Source organism: Tenrec ecaudatus, chromosome 13, assembly GCF_050624435.1.
Source record: "Tenrec ecaudatus isolate mTenEca1 chromosome 13, mTenEca1.hap1, whole genome shotgun sequence".
NCBI classification, from domain to species: Eukaryota; Metazoa; Chordata; class Mammalia; order Afrosoricida; family Tenrecidae; genus Tenrec; species Tenrec ecaudatus.
Window position 1 is genome coordinate 108179476 of NC_134542.1, and position 17611 is coordinate 108197086.

Genomic DNA, 17611 nt, shown 5'->3' on the forward strand with positions numbered 1-17611 from the left:
AGGCCTGCACTGCCAGAAGAACAAACCAATCTGTCTTGCAAGAAGTATAGCCAGAATGCTCCTGAGAAGAAAGAATGGCGAGATTTCATCTCATGTACTTCGGATACTGTGGCAGGAGCCATCAGTCCCTAGTGAAGGAGATCGTGCTTGGTTACGCAGAAAGCATTGAAACCCAGGACGCCTCTAAACAAGAGGACTGACCGAGTGGCTGCACCGATGTCTTGACGCGGAATAACAGTGGGAGTGGCACCGCACTGAGCGGTCGCTGGTTCTGTTGTACAGAGAATTGCTCTCGGGGAGAACCGACTTGATGGCACCTAGCAACGGGTCTGCTCTATTAATCTGTGCAGATTGCCTACACCATGCAGCCGAGAAAGGCGAGCAGGCTCTGCAATGTGGAAGCTGGTCGGGGAAGAAAAACTCACTAGAACGTGGGAGTGTAAAGTAGTGGGACTGCACCCTGTGAAAGGCAAAAACCCTTTGAGAGTCGGAGAAACAAGGTTGTCCTGCCTAGATCTGGCATTCGCCCTTTCATCATAGATAGTACATGGACCAGATTATCTCTTGTCTAAATTATCAGTAGCGTATGAATGTGGTTTCTTTGGATACACCTTGGATTTTTGGTTTAATATCTAAGAAATTTGACATTAAAATAACCAATCTATTACTGTGAGGAAGATAAGTAAATATTTGTTCATGCTTGCTTCACAAGAAATATGCAATCATGAATTTTATTTAGATACTGCTTAAAGATAGATTGGTGCCTTATTTCCAATTATATAAAAGTCAGTCTATAGGACATTACAATAGGCATGAAGAATTAAACCTGTACAGTGTCACAGAGGAATGTGTTCTGGAATGACACAGTGACTGATTCCAAGGTTCCCATGGGAACTTATTAAATCAGTGAATTTTTCCAAAACTTTAAAAAACTGATTTGTCAAAGCTATGTGGAACTCAAGTTAGCTAAAAAAAAAAAGAAAAAAAAACTAACTTGGAACTTTCTCAAATTAAATAGCTCCTATAAAAGCTAAAAAACCAATTTATTAATTTACTGCTAACTTTTCCCCAAAAAGATATTAAGAATTTCTCACTTTTGATTAGTTCATTCCCTATATGTAATATCCTAGGATAGTCGATTTATTTTTAAAATATTGACTCTTAGCCTGTACTCCATTATCCCTTAAAGCACTTTTCATGATAGCTAAAATGTGGAAACAACCAAAATGTCCATCAACAGATAAATTAACTAACAAAACGTAGTTCAATAGAATATCAGTCAGCCAGAAGAAGAAATGAATTCCCGATGCAGTCTACAACACACATAGACTTGAAAACATTTTGCTGAGTAAGGTAAGCCAGTCAAAAAGTATTAAAACTGCATGACCTCCTTTGTGTGAAATTAGAAACTATGACTATAAGGAAACTGAAGCGTATTGGTGGCTGCCAGAGCTGGGAGGAGGTGGGAAGGTGACAGTGTTGCTTAGAGGATACCGAATTGATTTTAATGGCGGTGGATTCATTTTGAAAAAGATAGAGTGATTATACAAGAATATTATCAATGCCACTGAATCGTACATGCATACATTGATGTAATGTCTTACAACATGTGGCATATATTTTTACTGCAATAAAATACTCACCGCCATTGAATTGATCCTGACACACAGCAAGCCTCAAAGACGGAGTGGAACTGCACCTATGGCTTTCCAAGCTTATAAAGGTTTCCTGGAACAGAAAGCTTCATCCTTTGCACTGGAAGCAGCTGGTGGGTTCAAACTGCTGACCTCGTGATTAGCAGCCCGACTCAGAACTCATTATGTGTATTAGTCTGGGTTGATTAGAGGAACAAATCCAGAGACACTCCTATGTGTGTAAGAGAGTATATTATATTCAAGAGTAATTCTTTATTAAGAAAACGTCCCAGCCCAGTCCAGATTAAGTCCACCAGTTTGATATTAGTCTGTAAGTCCGATAATAGCCCATATGTCTGAAACTAGTCCATAAATTCTTCTATAGATTCACGCATCACATGCACTGATGCTGAAAGCAGGAAGATCATAGGCCAGAGGGTGAAAAGTCTTGTGGAAGCATCTCAGTGCTGGCATGGCTCTCCATGTGGCTTGTCATTAGGACTGTGAAGCAGAGAGTGTGTCCCACCTCCAGGAAGGAAGACAGGAGTTCCCAGAATCCTCAGAAGAAGGCCATGCTCACACAGAGGCGCCATTGGCTATGACCTGATTGACAGGCTAGACTCCACCCTTTTGCTCAAGTTGACAGGAAATTATGTAAATGCTACATTATGTCACCAGGACTTCTTAAAATGAGAAAAAGAAACTTTACTTTGTTGGGTTTGATAACCACATCAAGGATAGGTACTTAATTGCTTATTGTGAATACTGAATGACTTCAAGTGAGAGAGCGAATAAATTTATGTAGACCATACCCTCTTAGAGAATATGCTACTTGTTCATAGATGAACTTAATCTGTAAAATTATATTTCCTTACTATAGTCATATAGAGAGTAGAGGAAACTAAATATGTATTTCTTGTAAATATTTGTAAGAACAAAAGAAATTTTCCACATATTTAGCCACACTTTGGGAAAACAGACATCTCCAAAAGAAAGGGACATCCCACAATCCTACCAGCTGTCATATACACAGTTACTGGACTATGCAGCAACTTGGTTTCACTTATGGGTAGGAGGGCCTTTGGGAGTGCTGAGTACCAGATACCTAAAAATCAATATAAATGTATTTCAGTATTTTTAGTAACCAGCTTAGCACATCTAGGTGATACAGACTATCTCTTCTGGATGCGGAGAGTTATTCTCAATAGATTCCTTTTGTTACCCTGCTTAAAGTATGCTTTATACAGACCTTATGGCTTAAAGTGGAATGTAAAACATGAGTAAGGTGAGTTGAACAATACAGGATTGCAATAATTTTGAAATTATTATATTTAATATCTAACATCTTTGTTTTCTGGTGCCTTGAGCCATTTGGTGGTGTTGACTCACATAGCTTTGCGGCTCTTAGGAACAGAGTGGGGTACCTTCAGGCTGAAGCTTCCTGGAGGTGTGAGGTGCCTCTGTGCACTTGCCAGCAGATCCGAGTGTCTTCTTAACTCTCAAATGATCAGAGGCCTGAGCTAATGACTCAGAAGAGACTGTCTGCCCTTAGAACTGTGTCCTGAGTCTTTCTGAACCCAAATTGTAACCTGCTGCTCCTCTAATAAACTCCATCATGGTTGGGGGAAAAAATTGAGAAATACATTTTTTTCTGTCTCTTTCTAGCATTCCTCATTTGTATCCTTTTAAGATCCTTTAAGAACAAACCTCAAATTTCTCAGAGATTAAGCCTAATCAAATTGACTTGGAGCAGGAAAACCTGGCCAATTTTCTAGAAATGTGTGTTAAGTCGTGATGAATAAATTTCAAGTTGTTCTTAAAGAAGTTACTTTATGTGCAAAAGTCACATATTCCAGGTTGATACCTTGTGACACATATGTTTTCTTTTCTGAATACCTCTTGATTAATGTCACAGTCCTCTCATATATTAAAACCATATCAATTTGACTCATGCTAACTACTAGATAAGTAATATATTGTTCTTAATATTATTCTATAGATTAAAAATGGTCGTTTAAGAGCCAAATCTAGCCACAGTGGTGTCTATATCGGTCAGTAAAGTGTGATTGGTCTATGCAATACTTTTAAACTTTTGATAGTACATGTAAAGCTGTTTTTCTGACTTCTCTTAGATAACAAAAAATTCTGGCGACCTTGAGGCCATATATTAATATGAAAACCAGATAAACTTCAGCTGTTCTTTTTACATGGAATTTTCAGATTGCTGTATGGATGACCAGATTATCAAAATATTTACACAAAATACATTTAATATTGAGTAAAATATTTGTTTTAGGTTGAGTTCTCTAAAGATGCAAAACCAGTGATGCCTGTATGTCTTGTATCTAGAAAGAGATTTATATCAATACATGGAGCGGGTGGAAAGAGGTAAGACCAACCTAATTCAAGTCAAGCTTCTCCTGACACCTAGAAGCAGATGAATATGGAACAAGCTGAAGAAGCAGAGTCACAGGCTGGTGAATGCAGAGGTCTGAAGTCGGTTGACCGAGTCTGCCATTGGTAGTCCTTTGTCAGCTCGGGGCATAGGCTGGAAATGCAACAGGAGATACAAGATCTAGCTCCTGCAGAAGGTGAAGGCCAAATAGGATACAACTCTGCTGTTTTTCTCTCTCCTTCCCCCTCTCCCTCTCCATCAAGGAAGTGCCATTATTGTGATACACTTGATAGGTCGAACTCCACCCCTAACCATACCCAGGAGTGTTTAGTTGACATACTCCATTTCAAATAAAATTTTTAAAAACTCCATTTAAAATAAAATGGAAGGAAGAGAAAGTGAAGACTCTACAACACATATTTACTGCATTTAACAAATATTTATATTGAATCAATTATTTTTCTCATTACTGAGGATATGAAAATGAACCAAATCCTTTAGATTAATTATTATTTCATAGCAATTGTTTTTGCCTATGTATTTCCAAGTTTGGTAAATATAATGTAGCAAAATCTTTGACTAAGGGTTTTGCAATATACTGAAAGCTGTAAATACAAAGCATTATAGAAGCTCTAGATGAGACATACAACAAGCAACATTTAGAACCCATTGAGTGAGCTTAATAACTGAATAGACACAGCCAAGACAGTAAGTGAAGTAGGAAATAGACCAAAATTAGTTTTCCTGAGCAAAGCATGCCAAGTCAAGAGGATATAAAATATGAAAAATCTCAAAAAACAGTATAAGAAACATAGAAGAAAATGAAATTTTTTAAATGTGCAATTTAAAATTTAGAATGTACAGGAGAGACTGGAGGAAAATACTTTAACGGATAATAACTGAGACCTTCCAAATATTTAAAACTTTAAAGAAGTATTAAAAAGACCTGACAACTGACTGCTAAATATGAATAACAAAAGCAGAGAGATCACATAAAGAGGAAACCTGGACAAGTTTAACCCTTTAAAAGGCTGACAAAAGTGATGACATTTTTAACTGATAGATAATAATAGCAATATTTAATGAGATATGTGAAATAACCCAATAGGTGATTTTGAGTGGAAATTGTAGGTTGATGTGCCTGAGAAAGCAGGAGTGAAGGACGCAGTTTCAGAGCATGACGGCATAGGGGACCGCAATGGATTTTAGTTCTGTGGAAATTATCAAGTCAGTTAATCTCACCAGCCTTCATATTCTTTGTATTTAGATACATCTGCAAGGTTTACGAGTTTCACTGAGAATATATTATTTGCATACTTTTTCAAATTAAAATCTGCAATTTGAAATGTAACTTCAGTAATTATTTAGAGTAAAGAGTGAGTTGATTTTTAATAATCCATTACCAAAATTCAATATATCCATAAGATATTGAAAAAAGCAAGTTTATATATTTTCCCATTTTCTTATAACTTGAAAACTTTCTTACAACTTGAATAATTTTCTTTTATAATTATCTAATTGTATCCATTATATATAATTATATCAACTTTTTATCATTTTCTCCATTTTCCTTTAATTTTCATTTTTCCTTGTTAAACAGTTTTATTGGGATATATTTCACATATCATATACTTTAATAGTTCAATCATATTAATAAAAGCTGCATTTATTTCCTTCTTGTACCCATTGTCCTTCGCACCCACCCTACCTTCCCCTCCAGGCACCTCATGAAGCCATCAAAGCAATGACAGTTGCCTGACCTGGATTTCATATACAGAAAACTATAGAAAACAAAAGGGAGAAAAAAAAAACAACAAACACAAAATTGCACCCTGCATGATAGCCTGCTTCGTCACATCCCTGGTCTGTGGTCAGAGGACAGTGCCTGAAGGCTTAATCCAGGTGTGGATTCTGAGAGTGGACTTTGAGACCTCACTGTCATCGGTAGCCTTCAGAAGACCAGTTGTTCACAATTTCAATCCTGACATGATTCCCCCTTTGGGTTTCATCATTTACAATCCTTAATCTCTTCATGAGGGCAAGCATCAAGCAAAGCCATGTAACAAAACTAATTGTTCTCAGATTGGGGCTGGGATCAAATGTGAGCTCCAAATCCGAACATTCAGACATCTCTGCATTGTATATGCTCCTGGTTCCCCTTAGAGACATCGTTATCTTATGTTGGTCAAACTCAAACACTTACCGCTACCGAGTCACTGTGGCTTTCTGAGATAGGGACTGTTTACGGGAGTAGAAAGCAGTCTCTCCTGATGAGCAGCTGCTGGGTTCCAACTGCTGACCAGGAAGAGCACAGCCCAGTGAGTAACCACTACACCACCAGGGAGAACATTATTGATCATACTCCTGGGGGATAAGGTAATTCTATTGATCATGTCATTAATATAGCCAATTGTACAGAATATAAAACACTGTTGAGAAAAGGGCATTGTACAATGGTAGGCAGCTGCAACCCAACATATGGATGGTTGACTTGCACAGATTAAAAGCTTAAGGGCCTGGACACTATTTACACAAACACTCCCAGTTGGTGATAGTACAACACTTCCAATGACATTCATTCAGAAGGGCAGAATCATGCCTGCCAGATTAATACATGTCATAATAAAGGGAGAACATTACCTTGAGGGAGCCCAATGGATGGCGGCATGAGACTGTCATGTGCTTTCGATGTAATAATGCTCTCCATCTTGCTTCTTGTGGAGAACTGACACATATGTATTTGCCACTTTAGATTTATTGATACTTTGTTGGCATTCTCTTAGATCGTTACCTCTTTCTATATTAGTGTCTATTATTGCTTTCTGTGAGTTTGTTTTTGTTTCATTTTATTACCCCTTTATTTTTTCTCTATCTTTAAATTATTTAAAGTGTCTCATTTCCCTAAACAAATATTTAAGAATACAAATTATACTATGAAAGCTGGTTTGGTTCTACCAAATAGACTTTGAATCACTGGAATAATTATGACTACCCCTTTGTATATAAATCTCCTGCAGATCAGACTGTCTCTACCCGTAAGTGATGTAAGATAAAAACAAGTCTCTATATTATCTTACATCAACCCAATGTTCATTTAATATGAACATTGAACTTACTTTATTGAGAATATGAAAACAGATGGTGAGTAGACAACTAATAATGTATATGTATAAAACCAACCCTAATTTTCTGAAATTAATACAATATATTTGAAACCCACTGAGTCAAGGCATTATTTTGGTTTAACTCATACAAAATCGGTGTAATTATGGTATAAAAGGTCTGAGTTAGAATTATGTTATAAAAGGTCTGAGTAATGTGTTTGAAATATTTTAGCCTTTCTGCATATTTTAAGGAAATATTTGAATTGTTGAAATTGATTACATAAAATAACAATAAATCCCATTCTCGATATTTAAAGTCCAAATATTTGATCTTAGATTTAATATTTGTTACAATATATTTAATCAATTGTGAATAATAATTTTAAAACCTCCAAAATCTCACTTCCATGGAATTTATTCTGATTCCTAGTAAATAGTAAGGCCTAATCCTTATGAGGGCCTGTCTTTCTCATATAACAAAAAAAGTACAAATAGAAAGTTACTGACAATGCTTCAAGGCCAGAATGGTGGATAATTTTCAGGGTAGCTACCTCTCACATTCTTTCAAGGTAGCGCTCACGGAATGCATCTTCCCTTCTTTTGATGCTTTGTGCTGATACAACTAAAGACACTGTACACTAAGATAGTCAACATTGCTTGTTTTCTCTTTGCATATTACCAGTGCTTACTGACTTATTCCAGGAAATACTTGCTTCTCAATAAGCTTATGAATTGTGACTCATTTCCTGACTTTCCTGATGGCATACACCAATCTATATTGTCATATGCCTGTCTAATTGAAACTTCTTCCTAATATACAAAAAACACAGTAATCTCATATACCCCAGGTTTTAAAAATATTGATCTCTAACCCCAGTTCTTTTGAGATTCTACCCAGAGTTTCTCAGAGTGATGGTAGTCATATTGCAAGGTGATCAGCTAGTTGTTCTGGAAAGAACTGTTGTTGCTGTTGTTCCCAGTGCACTTAGAGCAACCGAAATAAGAGCATCATTGACATATGTCCTCCAGTTATCAGGAGATTAAACTCCTCCAGATGCATTACAGTAGACTATCATTTACATCTCATTTTGTCTATTGTGAACAAAAGAAAGATAGAAAAGTAAGGAACCAATTAAGATACAATACTTGAGGATTTGCCTATGGTTACCCTACAGGAAATGGTTACCCTACAGGAAATGAGGTTTCTTTAAAAGATAAAAGAAGGGTATAAACAGACATTGGGCCGAAAAGTAAATAATATATATCTTTATCAGAAAAAGTATATAAAAGCTTCCCATGAGAAAAAAATGGATAACATTTCAAGGGGTGGTGTCCCAAATACATTGAAGAAAATTAATAAGGGAATAAGAACGATATACTTATAAATAGAAGTAAAGATTTCACTCTGCCCTCAAATAGAATTAAATTAGAAAACATAAGATTAACTAGAATCAAGATGTGTGTGTATGTTCTACATAAAAATACTAACTTCTCTGTAAAAAATAAATGCTTAGCCAATTAAGAGATAGAAAACTTTTATTCCTTGTCATGATGATATTTTGTGTCAACTGAACTGTGCCAGGGTACTCAATGGTTTACCAGGGAAGGCCTAATAATCCCCCATAATGTGATCTAATGCAATATATGGTAATCAGCTTTATGATAGGATCTACTGTAAGCAGCCAATCAATTGTAAGATGATTAGGTTATAAAGCAACCTCTTACTCAAGTCACAGTCTTGATGAGATAATTGAAAGGATACTTCCTTGGGGGTGAAGCCTACTTCCTATATAAATTGACATTGTGGAAAAGCTTGCTTGCTTTTTTCTGCGTTTGGCTCCTACATTTGGTTCATCAACCTATAGTAGTTCAAACTTGACCCACTGGCCTGCAATATTAGGAGCCATCATCATCCTGCCAACCTTGGATTCACTAGTCTTTTCCGTCACTTACCTGATCTGCTGACCTTGGATTCCTTCCCTTCTGCAGCCACCAATTTATTCTAAAACTATGTGATCCATTTGCCTGCACTAATTCTCTGTCTCTCTCTCTCTATCTCTACACACCCACACCCATACCCACACCCCCCCACACACACAAGTACTCTCATGCAGAGCTTAGAATGCAGAGTTTTTGAGAATTTGTTGGAGAGTGTGTTTGTGTCATCAGAGCCCTGATAGCATAGGTGTAGTTGCTATAATTGACTGTGATCCACAAGGTCAGCACATCTAGAATGAACCAATCTGTGCTGGAAGAAGTGTAGCCTGAATGCTCCTTAGAAAGCAGGATGTCAAGCCGTCTCTCATATATTTGTACTATGTCATCAGGAAGAACTCCTTCCTGGAGACATCATGTATAATATAGTAGAGGGTCTGTGAAGAAGCCAAAGCCCCTCAAGAGGATGACTTTTTACAGAGGTTGTTACAGTCAGCTCTGGTACAGCACAGATTGTGAGATGGCAGAGGACAGGGCACTCTTTCCTTCTTTGGTATATAGAGTCATTGTTAGTTGAAACCAAGTCAATAGTCTTCTGACTGTATGGGAAGAAGTAGTACCAAAGTGATTTGTATTAGTCCAGGTACTTTAAAGAAACTCATATGTATAAAAGAGAGTTTTATATAAAGATTAAGTGCACAGCAAGAAAACATCCCAACCCAGTGCTGCCCAAGCCCACAAGTCCAACATTAGCCCATATGTCTGACACCAATCCACAAAATCCTCCTCCATCTCACAAAACACACGCAACGATGCCGACTGCAGGTGGAAAGCTGAGTCAGTGAGTGTGTAAACATCTCAGCTCTGGCAGGGGTCTCCACACAGCTGTTCCAGCACCCAGGGCTGCATCAGGGTCGATCCATGTGGCTTCTCCTCAGGGATGTCTTGCAGGAAGTGAGCCTTGCCAGCTGAGGCAGGCAACTGGCTAAGGCAGCTGCACTCTGGTCCGACCATCACAAAGCAAGAGACCCGAGGACTTGAAAGGCGAGACTCACTGAGCCATTTATCTATCTGCCACTCAATTAACCCCACATGCATTTATCGGCCAGGTTGGCACAATCAACTTTAACTAATTCATGATTGATTCTAGGAGGAAAGGATGCTAAAACTCCATGTTACATACTTTGGACATGTTCTCAGGAGAGACCAGGCCCTAGAGAAGGATATTGTGTTTGGTAAATTGAAGGGGTGGCATAGAAAGGGGAAGATGATCAATGAGATGGATTGATTCAGTGGCTACATCAATGGACTCAGACATAGGAACCATTGTGAGGATGGCACAGGGTCACTTAGTGCTCATTCTGTTTGGAATAGGGTGGCTGTGGGTCTGAGTCAACTTGATGACACCGCAAGCCCCAATTCAATCATAGCTAAAGAAAGAACTCTCCTACCCTCAAAAGGAAGGGGAGCTTAGTAGGAGAGACTTTTCTGAAAGATTATGACTTTCAGCAGAATCGGTAAACATCAATCTGCCCTCAATTTTTCCACATTCTAATGGACATTTTCCTGGAACATAGTAGGAGAGGAAGCTTCATTAGGAAAGAGCATGAGCACTGAAATTTAAGGTCCTCCTGGACACCTGTAAGTGAAGCACCTTGTGCATCGCTAAATGCAATGCATTTCCTAGCTGTTATTGACATAGAACAAGTCCTATCTAAGTCATAAACAGTTCTACTTGGTGCCCATGTGTTTCTATTAGTCAAATATTGACTCAAAGCAACACACACATACAGCCTAACATATTATTCCTAATTAGCTGTTTTTATCTTTTAAGATAGGCTTTGACATTTTTTAAAATATTGAAAGTAGTATTCTATTTTACTTTTAACCATTTCAAGTTTCCATCCTTGTATGACTAAAAGTACACCACTTATCTGTCATTTTGTTGAACGGTGGTCCCTTGCAACTTGCTGTGAGGCTGGAAGCCTTGCCACTGATGTTTGAAATAACAGTGGGATTACACCCGATGGGCAGGTGTCCGTGTAGCTTCTAGACTAAGACCAGGAAGGAAGGTCTAGTGAATAACTTCTTTAAAAATGGACTATTGGAAGCATTATAAATAGCAGTGGAGCATAGTTTGATACAGTCTCGCAAGATGAGCCCCATCAGGTTATAAGGTGCTGAAAGATGACCAGAGGAGAGCTGTCTCATTAAAGTAGAGCTTAACATCAGTGCTGTATGGAAAACGTCCAGAACCTTCATTTACTTATGTAGCATGACTCAAAATGAGAAGAAAGAGTTGCAAACATCAACAAAGGTTCAGAAAATAAGGAAACTTGAAATGGTTAAAAGTAAAATAGAATTTTTTAAAAGGATATCTTAGACATTAGTAAGATGAAATACATTGGTATTAGCCATTTTGAATCTGAAAATCATAGATTCTATTATCCTGGAATGGCATATGGATGATGCATGGTGAAAAAGTCATTTCAAGATCTATCCTAAAGTACAACACTGCCAGTGATAGAATTATATCCATATGCATTGTAAGAAAGACCAGTTAATACATAAAGTATTCAAATTTATGCACCAGTCACTAATGTCAAAGATAAAGAAACAGAAGATTGCTATCAAGTTCTGCAGTCTTAAGTTAATAAAAAATGTAGTCATCACACAGTGAAAACCTCTAGTTATTGGAAAGAGCAAGTTGAAAACAATGAAGAATTCCTTGTTAGAAAATATGAGTTTGGTGATAGGAGGACGCTGGAGCTTGCATATAAAATTTTACAAGACCCTAGATCTGTTAATTTCAAGTATTATTTTTTCCAAACAAAATAAATGGCAAATATACACATGGCTCTAACTACATAGAATACATAGGAAGCTAATAATCTTTATCTATGGCAAGCGTCAATGAAGAAGCTCAATATAATCAATTAGAGAAACAAATCATAAATTGCTCATATGCAAGTGTAAGTTGAAGTTATAGAAAAGTAAAACAAGCCCAAAAGAGCTAAAATAAGGCTTTGAAAATATACCACTTGAATTTGAAAACCAGTTCAAGAATATATTGGATGCAATAAACATTACCAACTGAAGACCAGATTTATTGTGGGATGAGATCAAAGTTATCATGCATTAAGAAACCAAAAGGCCATGAGAAAGATGAGAAAGAAAGTGTCTTAGGCTAGGTTCTCTAGAGAAGGAAAATCACTGATATATATGTGTGTATGTCTTTATATATATATATTTATATGTATGTCTATATGTATATATATATATGAACTGTATATCAAGAAATAGCCCATAGAGTTGAAGGAATTGGTAAGTCCAACCCAGATTCAAGTCTTTGGGTCATATATTAGGCTAGAAAGATCTTCTGACTACTGTAGTTGTAGGGGTTGATGAACCCAGTGTGAGTAGTGCAGGGTCAGCAGGGCAGGCTGGAATCTGGAAAGGCAAATGAATCCAACGTTGGCAGGTCAGGTGGCTGGCCTCTGATGACTCCTGTGGTTGGCAGACACTATGAAAGCTTGTTGACTCAAGTTCAAAGAATAGGAGGTCAATTAATCAAGTGCAGAATTCAGACCCAGCAAAAAGCAGATTCTTTATACAAGAAACAAGCCATATCCCTGAGGGAACTTTCTTTCAGTTGTACCAGGGCTGTGACTTGAGGAAGGGAGTTGTCCTTCACCTTAATCTTCTTAAAAAATACTTGGCTAATCAAAGCAAGCAGATCCACTACAGTGTTAATTACATTGTGTTAGGTCACATCACAGGGAATTGTTGTCAGGTGTCATCCAGCTGTCTCTGACCCATAGCAACTCTATGCACCACAGAACCAAACACTGCCTGGTCCTGCACCACCCTCATAATTGCTCCTATGCTTGAGCCCATTGATGTAGCCAGTTTCCATCATCATTGACAGCCTTCCTCCTTTTCACTACCCTTCCTTAATAAACAAGGTGTTCTTCTCCATAGACTGGTCTCTTCTGACTGGTCTCTCCAAAGTATGTAAGAGGAAGTCTTATCATCCTTGCCTCTAAGGAATACTCTGGCCTTACTTCTCTCAATAAAGATAGGTTTGTTCTTTTTGTCCATGGCTCTTTCAGTATTCTTCTCCAGCACCACAATCCAAATGCAGCTAGTCTTCTACAGTCTTCCTTAGTCGCTGTAAGTACATATGATGCGATGAAGAATACTCTAAAGAAGTCTTGTGCAGCAGAATTACCTAATGCAATACATCTTCTGATCTCTTGACTGCTGCTTCCATGATCATTGATTATGGATCCAAGTAAGACAAAAGCCTTGACAAGTTCAAAGTTTTCTCCATTTATCATGATGTTACCTCTTGGTCCAGTTGTGAAGATTTTGGTCTCCCTTACATTGAATTGCAATCCTCACCGAAGGTTACAATCTTTGATCTTCATCAGCAAGTGCTTCAAGTACTCCTCACTCTCAGCAAGCAAGGTAGTGTCATCTTCATATTGCAGGTTGTTAATATGTCTTCCTCCAATCCTGATTGGAGGAATATCATCCAGCTTCATACAATCCAGTTTTCCTGATAAGTTAAAATATGAGCTCAAGATGACAAAGTAAAAGACATAATGTGTTTAAAGATATGATAACCTAGAATTAGAAAATCAAAAGGGAAGAATATGTTTAGAATTTGCAACCTGAAACAACTGAACAAAAAAATCTTCTTAGCTCTTTACTTCATCATTTGCTTCTTTTAATTTTCTGAAAACTCACTGCCACCTAGTCTTTTTCAACTCGTAACAAGCCTATAGGCTGTTAGACTTTATGGGAGCAAAACACTTCATTTTTTTTCTTGCAGAGTGACTGATGTTTCTCAACTGTGGATATTGTGGTTACCAGCTCAACAGGCAGTCCACTGTGCCACAAGGTTTCTAGAACTGGTCCTAGAGTCATGGGAGAGTCAACACAAGTGGGAGCCACATCAACTGTACCAAATAAACAATGAGTACTATTTACAGAGGCCACTTACATGCTTTGAACTTAGCCTATTTTATATTAATATATTGACATACAAATAATTTTATTTAATCCACTCTTCAGAATTTTTAAGAACACAGGCCAACTTTTGTCATTCTATTAAAAATATCCTCTTTGGCCAGGTGCCAATTGAATCAATTTGAAACTCTGAAGAATTGTTCAGAGCATAAATAGACAGTTATGAAATATGTTTAACTTATATGATCAGGATTAGTAAGCAGCCAGATAATTGATTGCTATATATACACAGATTTCAAATACTTTTGTCTAGAGGTTTGACTATGAAGAGGAGTGGTCCTAGCTTTATAAACACCAGGGTCATTCATGTTTCCAGATACATCTAAGAGTTCAACATCTCCGTAGTTGCATAAACATGCACTCCTGCTGATGCACTAATTTTTAAAGTGAGAGGTTTAGAAGGAAGCATTCAGAAATATATTTACATATTAAAATAATAATTTGTATACCCAGAGTGGTTATGTGTAGCAGAATATCTAAATGGATGTGTTGTCGTTGGATCTATCTACCTATCTCTCTATCTACATATGAGAACGCTTTAAAAAGTTTATGGAAAATGAAAAGAACGATAATAGGATTTTTCCCTAAGCTTTTTGACCTTATATACTATTGTTAGGTGCGTGCAAGTCAGCTCTAACTCATAATGACTGTGTGCAACAGAAGGGAACATTCCTCCATCCTGGGCCATTTTCATAATTGATGCTATGAGCCCCTTGTGGCAGTCCCTGTGCCAATCTAGTTTGTCAAGGGTCTTCCTCTTTCAAATTAACCCTCTGCCAAGCACGATGTCCTTTTTCAGAGAGTAGTTTCCTCTTTCAATTGTTTAATACTATAAGCATTCCTATTTTCGAGTTAGGGGAGGTAATAAGCCATCAACGATATAACACATAACATATACAGAGGACTTAAAATGCCTAGTGAAAAGAAGGTAAGACAACACTAAGTACCAGATGCCTCCAAATGCACTTTTACAATAAAACAAAAAATCTGGGGGAAACAAGCATCTTATCTATAGGAATTTCATATAGTTACCCATTGCTAGGTGCCCTTGAGTCAGTTCTGGCTCCGTGACCTTACGTGTAACAGAATAGAACTTGTACAGAGTACATGAAGTGAAGTCTCTTATGTGCTGGCTTCTCAGGAACATTCTGGCTGTATTTCTTCTGAAAATGATTTGGTATTTTGTTTCAGCGCTATATGGTACTCAAAATATTCTTTACCAGTACCATAATTCAAAGACATCCATTCTTTTCTGGTCTTCCTTATTTGTTCATTCCCAATGGGAACAACTATGTGTTCTGGAATTCCCACTTTTAGAAATGTTAATCACAGTTTGTTATGCTCCACACAATTGAATATTTGCACTCTTATAGAAAAGTAATTTTTTCCCTGGTATTTTCTGCTTTCAGCCAAGGTTCATCTGACCTCAGCAGTGCTATTTATTTCTCTTTTCACATCCTCTTCTGAATTTGGCTTGAATTTTGGATCGCTTCCTTCCTGATCTATCTATCTATCTACCTATCTATCTATCATCAATCTCCTGGTTGTGATGTGAGTTAAGTGCTGGACTACTAATTACTAGTCAGTGGTTCAAAACCACCAGTTGTTCCAAAGTAGAAAGATGAGGTTTTCTGTTCCCATAAAGTTTGATTGTCTAAGCAATACTTCATAGATTTTATATGAATCACAATTGACACAATGTCAATAGATAGACACATAGATGACAGATTACAAAAAAAATCATACTTTGTTTTTAGCCTCTGTAAATACAAAAGAAGAAACAATTAATACAATTGTTTCAAAAACAATTAATACAAAAGAAGAAACAACCTCAATAAAAATATGTTTTTTTCTTAAGGAATTAAAAAAACTGAATGTGCTTATAACTAATATCATTTTCTGCTATGAAATATTTATAATGCACACATAATCACTTCTGTTATCTATGATGAAACCTTATTAAACTAGAAAATGAATGCTGGAAAATATAATAATTAAACACCATTTTAATTTACTTGTGAAATGTAGGCCAGAAGACTGTGGTACTGATGTTATAGTACTAATTGTATTGCACATCACAATGGCTATAATCAGCTCTCAAAACTGTGCATGAATAAACCTGCGCTCAATCTGAATTATGATTAATAATTTAAATGTACAAAGATTTAAGATTCTGCTCAAAACAATCTGGGCATATTTGCAGTAGATGAAATTGTTAGAAACGATTGACATACAATTGTTTACCAAGAATTGTCCTTTTGTACTGAGGTGAATGTCGTATTTTCTGTACCCATGCACACATGTGTGTAAATCTATAATAATAATTCCCTAAAAATAAAGTTGTAGGTAATATGGCAACAACTTGCTTATATATTTTTTATCCTTATCAAACAAGCATCAGATCAATTTCCACAATGTTGGCAAGTAAATGAATTCTTATTAGAACACAACCGGTAGGTTTACTATCAAATTTCTTCATGTGTGCATTAGCTGGTCTGCTTCTACATAAGAAATCTTGGTTGGATTAGGAATTTTTACCATCACTTACTCCCCCTATTGCATTACCTCAGTGTATTTTATGTGTCCAGTTATCTCTCAAACAATATGAGATTCAGTACTTTTGATGTTCTTTGACCCAAGGATAGCAAACATTTGTAGATTTCATTTATGATGGGTCGATTTCCACATCCTATTTTTGCCAAGAAGTCAATAAAGTAACATCATGGAGACTGTCAGCTTCCCTGACAAGCGGACACTGAGGCAGAGCCGTGTGACCTAGAGGAGGTGTGCGGTCACCCCCGGCTCAGGGCATTGCAAAATAGCAGTTTAATCCACGGGATGTCCAAAGCAAAAATACCGGGAGCTAGGATTTGTGAAGGAATGTTTGGGATTTTCTTTTTTGTGATTAGTTTTGAATGTTATGCCTGCTATTGAAACCTCCAGTTTTCACACCTTTAAAGGTGTTATGTTTGCTTGGGCATTACTAGGACTATATTATCAGCTCCTTGTAATAGGAGATGGTTATTACTGATATTTTACATAAAATCAAAGCAGGTTTGATCTTAAAATGACAATATTCACAAATAATTCCAACATATGAGCATTTTCCACCACTGCCTATGTTTTCACCTGAAAATTATTGTTAAAATATTTTTTAACATTTATTTCATAATAGCCAAAATGATGCCATCCGAGGCTAAAGGTCTAGAATCAGAGGCAATACAAAATCCTTATCCTGCATCTTAAAAAAATATATGACGTCAAGCAAGTTGTTTATCTTCTCTGAGCTATACCATCCCACCTTTGCAAATGGAATAGTGACATTTCTTTGGTAGTTATGGGGATTTATAGGCATTTGCATCAGAAAAAGAAAGTTTGCTTTTTAAAAATGTGGTGGAACTGATTGCATGTTTTACGGTGGTATGAGAGCACAATCCGCAGGGATTTTTAGAAAGAATGCATCATAATGGAGATTGCTGGTAAGAACCTGTATTATGAACTCAGACAAC